The following is a 12,212-nucleotide window of genomic DNA, read 5'->3' on the forward strand; positions in this document are numbered from 1 at the left end:
ACTTAAAAAAAAAATTAGAAGAAAAATGGGTATAATAATTCCTGACAGATGTATTAGGATTGTTGTGAGGGTCAAATTAAATAATGTGTTTTGCTTTGCTAGCTTCTGTATTTATATTTATATGTGAGGCAGCTAGGTAGCATAGTGGAGAGACTGCTGTTCCTAAAGTCAGAAAGCCTCATCTTCCTGAGTCCAAATCTTGCATCAGACACAGAATACTTATGTGATCCTGGGCAAGTCACTGAACCCCTTTTGTCTCATTTTCCTGCTCTGTAAAATGAGTTGGAGAAAGAAATGGCAAACCACCCTAAATCTTTGCCAAGAAAATCCCAAAAGGAATCTGAAGAGTTGGGCATGACTGAAAAATGCCTAACAACAATAATTATCACATGGTTGGTAACATATTTAGTAATATGGCTTCCTTTTCCTCACATATACCATTCGTGGGGAAGATGGGGGCAAGTGGGAGAAGCTCAAAAGCTATCTTGTGGATATTGATACCTGGGCACATGAGAATACATATTGACTGGATTGTACTTTCATACTCTGAGCCAGCAATATTATTTCTAGACTTATACCCTCAAAGGGATGAAAGAAAGAGGAAAAATATTTATGGCAGCTCTTTTTATAGTTGCAAAGAATTGAAAATGGGAGGTGAGAGGACTACCAATCAATTTGGGAATGGCTAAACAAAGTATATGGAGTCTGCAAATTGAAACATACCATTTTGGGGGCAGGTAGGGGCACAGTGGATAGAGCACTGGGCTTGGACTCAGGATGACCTGACTTCAAATTCGGCCTCAGACACATAACACTTTATAGCTGGTGACCCTGGGCAAGTCACTTAACCCCTTGCCTAGCCTAAAAAAGGAAAGGAAGACAGAAAGAAACATACCATTTTCACGGTTTTTTGTTTGTTATGTTCCAATTTTTTCTCCTTCCCTCCCTCCCTCTACCCTCAACAAGATTTCAAGCAATCTGATAGAGATTATACATGTTTAATCATATTAAACCTATTTCCACATTAGTCATGCAGTGAAGGAAGAAACATGACTAATGTGGAAATAAGTATAGAAGTATGTATAGAATGGTATATTATACAAGTATGTAGAATACACACACTCACATACACTCTTATATATATATATACACACACACACACATACCTATATACATATACCCATATACATACACTCACATATGCATGCACACACACATACATACACACAAACATTCATACACACATTTGTGTCTAGAGTGGTGAGGAGGAAAGAAAAAAGGAAGGAAAAAAAGTGTTAAATGATAACTTTATTATATAGTTAAAAGAATAACAATTTGCACATAATAGGTTTGTAGTTTCATGTACAGTTATATTTTTTTCTATTCTACTCTGTTGTGGAAATGCTTGTTTTATTTCTGAAGTTCCAAATAAAACAGACAAAAATTAAACATTTTAAAAATGAAAAAATAAAAGAAAAAATAAAAATATAAAGGGAAGAGGAATAAATGGAAGGGAAGGAAGAGGAAAATAGGGAAAATTATCTAATATAAATCGATCATGCAAATGGACGACTTAAATACTTGGGCGATGATGCTTAATTAAGTAATTGTAGTGTTTGGCTTTCTAGGTTATTTTTTTTAGTAGTTTCATGATCAATGCTCTTTCTGTATTTGTACATGAAGTTTTTATATTTCAACAAATGTTCAGTTTTTGTGATGGTGCCACATAGCCAAGAACAGGCATCTTTCTTTCTATTCTCATCCCATATTCTCCAGAGGTCTATTATACCTAAATTTTCCAAAATTAGTTTAGGTATATTCTTATTTTATTTTGGTTATTTTTCCAAAAGAACCTTTGTTTCCCTTTTGATTTTTATTTTGAGGTCATCAAAATAGAACTAGTTCTAGTCCTCTGTCTTATTAAACTCCCTCTATAACCACTGATGATAATAGAATTCTGAGGGGATACGTTTGTCATGTTCCTATATAACCAGTTTATCCTTGTTTAGTCCCTTATGATTCCTCACTCATGTTTACCTTCTCTTGCCTCAATCCAGGATTCCTTTCTTTTGTAAATTTTCTTGTTAATTTACTGAATAAAACAAGCATTTATATAACATAGTGCAAGAAAAATGATGATTGTAGAGTATACTGCAAATCTACCATGCAAAGTTGCTATTCTTTCAAATATACAACAAAATTATCATGCAAATATTTTCTTTTCTTTTCTTTCCAACCCCAACCCTGAGATGGCTACTATTAGACATCAATGGGTATATATGTATAGGGGTGTGTGTGTGTGAAATTATTCTGTATATACTTCTATTCATCAATTCTTTCTTTGGATGCAGATAGTATCTTTCTTTATATGTCCTTTATCAGGGTAGTTTTCCTTTTTTAAAAAATTAATTATTTATTTTTTAGTTTTCAATATTCACTTCCATAAGATTTTGAGTTCTAAATTTTCTCCCCCTGCCCAAGACAGTGTGCAATGTGACATAGGCTCCACATATACATTCATATTAAGCATATTTTCACATTAGTCATGTTATTAAAGAAGAATTAGAACCAATGGGAGATACCACAAGAAAGACGAAATAAACAAACATACAAAACAAAAAAGAGTAAATAGTGTGTTTATATTTGCATTCAGATTCCACAGTTCTTTTCCTGGATGCTGTTAGAATTTTCCATCATGCATCTTTTAGAGTTGTCTTAAATCCTTGCATTTCTGAGTAGAGCTAAGTCTATCAAAGTCAGTCATCACACTACGTGGCTGTTACCAGGTACAATGTTCTCCTGGTTCTTTGCACTTCACTGAGCAACAGTTCATGTAAGTCTTTCCAGGTTTTTCTGAAGTCTGGCTGCTCTTCATTTCTTATGGAACAATAGTCTACCATCACATTCATATACCACAACTTGCTCAGCCATTTCCCAATTGAGGGGCATCCCTTCAATTTCCAATTCTTGGCCATCACAAAAAGAGCTGCTATAAATATTTTTGTATGTGTGGGTCCTTTTCCTGTTTTTATGATCTCTTTGGGGTATAAACATAGAAGTGGTATTACTGGGTCAAAGTGTATACACAGTTTTATAGCCCTTTGGCCATTGTTCCAAATTGCTCTCCAAAACGGTTGGATCAGTTCACGACTACATCAAGGAAGCATTAGTATTCCAATTTTCTCACATCTTCTCCAACATTTATCGTTTTCCTGTTTTGTCACGTTAGCCAATCTGATAAGTGTGATGTGGTACCTCAGAGTCATTTTGGTTTGCATTTCTCTAATCAATAATGGTTTAAAACATTTTTACATACGACTATAGATAGGTTCATTTTCTTCCTCTGAAAATTGCCTGTTCATATCCTTAGACCATTTATCAGTTGAGGAATGACTTTTATTCTTATAAATGTGACTTAGTTCTCTACATACTTTAGAAATGAGGCCTTTATCAGAGACACTGTTTGTAACAGTTCTTCCCCTGCTTCCCTCCTAATTTTGTTTGCATTGGCTTTGTTTGTGTAAAACCTTTTCAATTTAATAAACAGAATTATCCATTTTGCATTTAATAATGTTCTTTATTTCTTGTTTGGTTGTAAATTCTTCTGTTCTGCATAAATCCTACAGGTAAACTATTCCTTGCTCTCCCAGTTTGCTTATAGGATCAGCCTTTATATCTAAATTATGTACTCATTTTGACTTTATTTTTGTCTATGGTGAAGGTTTTGGTCTATTCCTAGTTCCTGCCATTCTCTTTTCCAGATTTCCCAGCATTTTTTGTCAAGCGATGAGTTCTTATCCCAAAAGCTGGGGTCTTTGATACCTAACCTATTACACTGACCCACCGCTTTATTTCTCATCCAGTACCAAGTAGTTTTGATGGTTGCTTCTTTATAATACAATTCAAAATCTGGTGTGGCTAGGCCATCTTCCCTACCAGTTCTTTTCACTAGTTCCCTTGTTATTCTGGATGTTTTGTTCTTCTAGAGGAATCTTGTTATTATTTTTTCCAGCCATATAAAATAGGTTTTTTGGTAGTTTGATTGGTATGGCACTCAATAAGTAAGTTAACTTAGGTAGAATTGTAACTTGCGGTTGTCAGGGTACCCATGAGTAACTGTTGTTTTTCCAGTTATTTAGGTCTGACTTTATTTGTGTGAAAAGTGTTTTGTTATTGTGTTCATAAAGTTCCTGGGTTTTCATTAGATAGACTCCTAAATATTTTGTAATCTCTCCAGTAACTTGACATGGAGTTTCTCTTTCTATCTTTTGCTGTTGAGCTTTGGTGGTAATATACAGAAATGCCAATGATTCATATGGGTTTATTTTATATCCTGCAACTTTGCTAAAGTTGTTCATTATTTCAAATAGTTTTTTACTTGATTCTCCAGGATTCTCTAAGTATATCATCATATCATCTGCAAAGAGTGATAGCTTTGTTTCTTCTTTGCTTGTCTAATACCTTCAATTTCTTTTTATTCTCTTATTGTTAAAACTAACATTTCCGGTACATATTAAACAACAGTGGTAATAACTGACATCCTTGTTTCACCTCTGATCTTACTAGAAATGGTTCTATCTTATTCCCATTATGTAAAAGCTTGCTGAAGGTTTTAGGTAGATGCTACTTATTTTCAAGAAGACTCCATTTATTCTTATGTACTCTAGTGTTTTTAATAGGAATGGGTGTTATATTTTGTCAAAAGTTTTTCTATATGTGTTGAGATGATCATGTGATTTCTGTTAGTTTTGCAGTTGATATGATCAATTATGCTAATAATTTTGTTAATATTCAACCAGTCCTGCATTCCTGGTATAAATCCTACCTAGTTATAGTATATTATACTTGTGAAAAGTTGCTGTAATCTTTTTGGTATTATTTCATTTAAAATTTTTGCATCTATGTTCCTTTTGGAAATTGGTCTGTAATTTTCTTTCTGTGTTTTGACTCTTCCTAGTTTAGGTATCAGCACTATATTTGCATCACAAAAACAATTTGGTAAGACTCCTTCCTAGGAAGTTCATGGATTGTTTGTTCAATTTCTTTTTCTGAAATGGGGTTGTTTAAGTAGTTTATTTCCTCTTCTGTTAATCAAGGCAATTTATATTTTCATAAATATTAATCCTTTTCATTAAGATTGTCAAATTTATTGGCATAATGTTGGGCAAAATAGGCAAAATATGCTTTCTCTCCATACTCAATTGGAAAGTGGAACTTTAGAGAACTTACATGTGAAACATCCACACATAAGGGGAGACAAACAGGAAGAAGATGTGACTTGGGCATACACATGAAGGAACTACTGTCTTCAACAATATGAAATTGCCAAAATATTCTACCAATATTGTTGTGTGGCTGCTGAATATGTTCCCTTAGTAGGCATTTAACTCTGCTACTTCTGTGATACTTTCTGCCAAACACTGTTAGGTTTCTGTCCACTCCAGATTGTTGTCTATTTCAGTTATTCTAGATCACTTAATACCCTGAAGCACCATCTACTATGGATGTCATGATTTTAGCTCTTTAACCAGTTCTTTTAGCCAACTTTGCCATTTAATTGTGTGTGTGTGTGTGTGTGTGTGTGTGTGAGAGAGAGAGAGAGAGAGAGAGAGAGAGACAGACAGAGACAGAGACAGAGAGACAGAGTTGTGTTTAATAATCCTTTCCCCTTCAGAGAAGTGTCTGTATTTTTCCAATTCTTTCTTTCAGCCTCCTTCTTTGCCTCAGGTTTTTATCTGGGGTGCTACTTTAGAAAAAAAAATCTTTATTTTCTGTTCTAAGTTCTCTGCCTCTACTCCCAATCTGACCCTTTCCATTGAGAAGACAAGAAATATGATACCTATTACATACAAGAAGTCATGCAAAACATATTTCTGCTTTATCCACGTTCTGAAAAAAAGTTAGAAAAATAAAGGAAAAAATATCCTTGAACCTTTCCTCTGAGTTCATCAGTTCTCTATCTGGAAATGGATAGCATTTTTACATCATGAGCCCTTTGGTGCTGTGGTAGATCATTTTATTGATCAATACTAAGTCTTTCACAGTTTATTATCATTGCAGTATTTCTGTTACTGTGTAGATTATTCTCTTTGTTCTCTTCACTTCAATTTGCATCAGTTCCTGTACGTCTTCCCAGGGTTTTCCTGAAACCATCTCCTTTATGATTTCTAACAGCAAAATACTATTCTGTCATATTCTTGTACAATAACTTGTTCAGTCATTCTATTGAAGTCTGCTCTTAAAAGTCTTCTTAGAACACCTTCGTTAACGATGTCTCTAAACTTCTGTTAAATCTTTTGTCTTCTACAGTCTTCTCTAAGTGCCTCAGTACAACTCTTACATAAATTAGGACTTATCATCAGTAAGGCAAATGTTCCCAAGGATTTTCTTCTTCAATTAGAAGAGAGATTGAGAAACACAGTGTTAAAACTGTTTTACCCTCATTCCAGTATTCTTCTGTCCTATGCACATAATAAAGATATATGCTTCTCGGTTGAGTCACAAATGGAATTAAGACATTTTCTGTGATCCTCATGACCTCCCAAATCTCTCCAAAATAAGAAGTATTTGCAGCTTTTGCTCCAAGACATCAATAACTTTATTGAGATAAAACTCAATGAACATTGCAGAGAATTCCAGTCCCTAACCTGATCTCTTAATCCCTTACCCAATCTAGCAAAGCTTATGCTCTGTTTTTCTGGACAATTCTGTTGCATTCTGAGGCAACAAAAGAACAGAATTCAATTCTGCCTCTGCCCACATTTTGTTTGAAGAAGGTGGAGATACAGGAAAATGGGAAGCCTACTTTGATCAGGGGGGCAGCATCCCTTCTATAGTGCAATAATTCAGAAAGAATGAAGGAGCAGAAGGCATTGGACAGGACATCAATGTGTGCATGGCTGGGTTCTGCAAGACCTGAAGGAAAGGTCACTGTTATGCAGCTTGGTCCAATTCTATCCCATCAAAAGACACTTTGGGCTGAGATTTGGGCTTCTGAAAAGTGTAGGAGGAGGCTGAGACAACTTTTGGTGTCCAATCCTTGGGAGATGTCCCATGAAAGGGAAAGGGAATATGGAGCATGTGGAGGAGACGATATTACTAAAGATCCAAAATTCAGGTCAAAAACTTGAACACTAGTATGTAAATCAACAGGTGGGGATATTAATAACAGAACTTGACTCCAGGTCATCTAAATGAGAATAAACATGTAGAAATAAATATTGCAAGACTAAGGAAAATGAATGAACATCTGACAAGACAGAGGATCCTGTGGATTCATTAGGGATCATGGAACTATAGTTCAGGATGTTCCTGAATGGTTCAAGAGAGGCATAATAATTGTGAAAACAGAATTAATAGCCTGCACAGTATAAATAATTTGCAGAATAGAAAAACTGGAACCCAGTAAGCTAAACATCACCACAGAAACAAAAGAGAGGACATGGAGTGAGGTTTTTTCTTTGATATTTCTACAATACTGATAAGATTTGACTTCATGTGTATTTTGGGATCAACAATGAAGAAATGACACTTCTGCACATGCATAGGAGGGCATTTGATGTATTTTTCCTTTTAAAAGTTATTCTGGTGGCAGCTAGGTGGTGCAGTGGATAGAGCACTAGCCCTGAAGTCAGGAGGACCTGAGTTCAAATGTGGCATCAGACCTAACACTTGACACTTACTAGCTGTGTGACCCTGGGCAAGTCACTTAATCCCAATTGCCTGAAAAAAAAAAAAATATTCTGGATCCATAAGTCCCAATGCATGATGCCTATCTTGGTCTCTGAGCAGAAAAGAATTTTAAGCAGATAAGAGTCCATCAATCATTTTACTGGGTTTGGTTTCCAAATGGTCACTATCTTTGACACACTGAGATTATTGGGTGTGTGTTACCTGGAACTGAGTATTGCAGTGGTGGTATATCTAATGTGCCTGGTCCCTGTAAGAAGCCAAATGCTTTTTTGCCATTGATTTTTTTTTAACTGGTAATAATTCCTTTCTGAAAGTATGAACTGGTAAGCAGAACTCTTCTTTTACATATCACTAACTTCTATCTTGTGAGACTGTTTAGCCTGAGTCACACATTTCAGTCTGTCAGTCATTTAGACTGTGGGATTGTATTCCTTCATTTTTGAAGAGGACTAAGGACATCACAGGGTGTATTGATTTGTTTGTAAATTGAATTTAAGTGAGGCAGAGTTCAGAAAAATTTCAGTCTTACATTCTCTTCCAGAGTCATAGAACTCCAGTGGCAAGAAAAAAGTCAAGACCAGTGGTGATGGCCTGAGATGTAGTGGATAGCCTTAGTGTTTTTGATATCTGACCAACCTCTGAGCACTTCATAGGACCTACTTCACCTGCCTTCATGGACTTCAGAACTAACTGTTCTCATCCACCAATTCTACTGGTGGAAATCTTCAAATGCTTTGGATAGATAGCCTCCTAACTGACTGACAGGTCTGAGGCCAGAACAGGTTTCTTTGGTGTGTGTACACCTCTAGCAAAAGCTCTTTGTGTGAATAAATTCTTCACAGTTTGCCATAAAGAAAACTCTGAGGAGTGTGGGTAGAAGGAGGTTTCTGTCTAGGGAAGTTTTAGGTTTTGTTACACCCATGCTACCATCTGCACAAAAACTCGACTGTAAATCTCCCAGGGGGAAAAAAAGATCACTGACACAGGATGCATTAGAGCTCAGGGCTTGGATTAGTTGAGTTTTTGATTGGAGATCTATCACTGTGGTATACAGTAACCACTACTACTAGTACAATAACACAGTGATACAGCCCAGCACACAATCTCCCTCCTTCAGAGCATTCTCTTTTTTTAAATTGTATTACTTTATTTTGATTTAACAATCACTTCCATATGCTTTTGAGTTGAAAATTTTTCTCCCTCTTCCTGCCCCCCCACCTCCCCAAGACAGCACACAATCTGATATAGGCTATACATTTATATTCCCATTATCACTTTAGTGATGTTGTAAGTAAAAATTGAAACCAATAGGAGGAACCATCAGAAAGATGAAACAAAACTCAACAGAAGGTAAAAATAAGTGAAACCCATCTGACTTACATAGTTCTTTCTTTGGATGTGGACAGCATTTTCTGTCCCGAGGCCTCAGGAGATGTCTTAGATCCTTATAATGCTGAGAAGGGTCCAGTTTAACAATACTAGTCATCGCATAAGTGGCTGTTTCTGTGCACAAAGTCCTCTTGGTTCTGCTCACTTCACTCAGCATCAGACCATATAAGTGTTTCTAGGTTTTTCTGAAGTCAGCCTGTTCATCCTTTCTTATAGCACAATAGTATTCCATTACATTCATATACCACAACTTGCTTAGCCATTCCCCAATTGATGGGCATCCTCTCAAATTCCAGTTCTTTGATGCCACAAAAAGAGCTGCTAGGAATATTTTTGTACATGTTGGTCTTTTTCCCATTTGTATGATCTCTTTGGGATATAGCCCTAGAAGTGCTATTGCTGGATCAAAGGGTATGCATGTTTTTGTAGCCCTTTGGGCATAATTCCAAATTGTTCTCCAAAATGGTTGGGTCATTTCACAACTCCACCAACAGTGGAATAGTGTTCCAATTTTCCCACATCTTTTTCAACATTTACCATTTTCCTGTTTTGTCATGTTGGCCAATCTCCTTCAGAGCATTCATGTGGAGCCTTCAGGAGGCTCAGGATTATTTATTATCCAGACATTCTATTTATTAACCAGAATGAAGAGAGGAGAGAGTAGCAAAACTAAGAGGTGGAAATGTAATTCCGTGAGTTTTGTATAGGGAGGGATACAGAAAAGTAATGATTTCTGCAATTCTTTTGGTATCCTTGACTGGTATTGACTCTAACAGGGAGGATAAAGAAAATTATAGATGATTATTCTTTGTTATTTTGTGGTATTTACCTTTTGCTACATTCTACATCTATAAATACTATGTCATGTATCTATGTCTACTTTGGACCCCAAACTTGTCAGGATGAGTCATGTGGCTTTACTTGTCAGCCCTGTTGCTGAGAACTCAACTATGTTGCAGGGTCCCTTGTGATCACTGGGGCAGTTGATGGTGACCTGGTAGAACAGGATAGATAGTATTTGAGTAGATTATGATAGGAGAGAGGATTGATGGAGAGACTGGGAGATCTGTTCTTCCAACTTTTATTCTCTCCTTCCTCATCACATCCTTCATATTACTGCTACCCCTATCTTCCTAATCTGCGGTTCTGATAATGCTACTGCCCTGGAATATCTTCAGTGGTTCCCTATTGTTTATTGAATAATGTCTAAACTGCTTAACCTAGAATTCAAGGTCTTCTAACCTTATGCTTCCTTTCTAGGCTTACTGTCCCCTATCATGTCCAGCCCAGATGGACTACTTATTATTCCTTAGTATGTCCTGCACTTCCACCTTCCAAGATTTTGCTTATTCAGTTCATCATTTACTGAACAGTTGAAGCTGTAGGGTGGACAGCAGCCACACCCCAGTAAACCCATCTAGGCAGATGGGCTAAACCAGATTGATGGTAACTGACAGGTCTCAAATCCACTGATGATAGTTCCTGATTTTTTTTGGCAGGTAGACTTCTAAATGTTTTCTAATGTCTACTGTAACTTTAAATGGAATTTCTCCTATCTCTTGCTGTTGGGCTTTATAAGTAATATATAGATATATTGATGATTTATGTGTGCTTATTTTATGTCCTGCAACTTTGGTGAATGTGTTTATTATTTCAAGAAATTTTTTAGTTGATTCTCTAGGATTCTCTAAGTATACCATCATATCACCTGCATAGGGTAATAGCTTTGTATCTTCCTTTCCTATTTTAATTCCTTCAATTTCTTTTTCTTCTCTTATTGTTAAAGCTAATATTCTAAGATAGTGAATAACATTGGTGACAATAGACATCTTTTTTCACCCTCAATCTTATTGGAAATGCTTCTAGTTTATCCCCATTACATATAATGTTTCCTCTATTTTGGCCTCCATGAATCTAAAGGTCCCATGCAAGGTTTTAAAGAAAATTAAAAGAGTTCTCAAGCCCCCTGAGCGTAATTTTGGTGGAAAACAACAGGGACCTGTCAAACAAACTCTCTCCATGTTACCAAAGTATTATAACTGTATAGACTACAGATTCCTATCTCCATGTTCTAGCTGGCACGTTCAACAGTAACAATATCATGCAAAACCTACATGTAAAATGGTTATTATACACCTGATTATAGCAGATAGTAGTAATCATAAAAATATGCCACATAACACGGCAATTTACCTTGGCCACAAGTATAAGTTCCTTACAAAAAGATTTCTCATTACTCTTTCCACGTGACAAAAGCCAGTATGAAAGGCAACAGCGTTATCTGAGGAAACTTTAATGAAACCGTGTCCATTTTTTTGATGAAAGAGAGGCAAGGTAAAGGCTTCCTGACAAGAGTCTATGATTCTGTGAGCTTTATAGACCAAGATGGCAGTAATCAAATCTGAAGGAATTCTGTCTGTCAAGAAATCTAGCACAAGAATTCGACTTGTTACAAATAGGACACCACCTTGGGTATAAACCTCATGTCTACTTCCACTTGCAATTTCATTTGTCACAAGTCGAGGAAGGTGTTCAACTTCCTCTAACTTCAGTTGATTGATAAAATACTCCTCCTCTGCGGCTGAGTGTTGAGCACCAGCACCGGGCACCCCGGGTGGCAGTGCAGCCGGATGAAGTGGTAGAGGAGCCGGTCTGCACCGAGCCCGCGGGCACACACCACCAGCCCATCCGCTTCTAACAGCTCCAGCACCAGCTGTCTCTCGCATTCCAGAAGCGGCGCCATGGCCACCCCCAGCAGCCGGCACAGGAGCTCCTTTTCCCTAACTATTGAGATAATCATGTGGTTTCTCTTAGTTCTGTTGTTGATTTGGTCAATTATGGTGATAGTTTTCTGATATCGAACCAGCCCTGCATTCTTGGTATAAATCCTACCTGGTCATAGCGTATTATTCTTGTGATAAGTTACTGTAATCTATTTGCTAATATCTTATTTAAAATTTTTGCATCTGTATTCATTAGGGAAATTAGTCTATAATTTTCTTTCTCTGTTTTGATTCTTCCCGGTTTACATATCAGCACCATATTTGCATCATAAAAAGAATTTGGTAGGACTCCTTCTTCACCTACTTTCCCAAATAGTTTATGTAGTATTGGAATTAATTGTTCTTGAA

The 12,212-nt window shown here is 36.5% G+C and overlaps 1 pseudogene; it reads right to left on the reverse strand.

Moving 5' to 3' along the window:
* Nucleotides 1-11,240: 11,240 nt before the first annotated feature.
* Nucleotides 11,241-11,824, reverse strand: LOC110204181 (DNA repair endonuclease XPF pseudogene; annotated as a pseudogene).
* Between the last annotated feature and the right edge of the window lie 388 nt (nt 11,825-12,212).

This window comes from Phascolarctos cinereus, unplaced genomic scaffold, assembly GCF_003287225.1.
Source record: "Phascolarctos cinereus isolate Bilbo 61053 unplaced genomic scaffold, phaCin_HiC Scaffold_3;HRSCAF=262, whole genome shotgun sequence".
NCBI classification, from domain to species: domain Eukaryota; kingdom Metazoa; phylum Chordata; class Mammalia; order Diprotodontia; family Phascolarctidae; genus Phascolarctos; species Phascolarctos cinereus.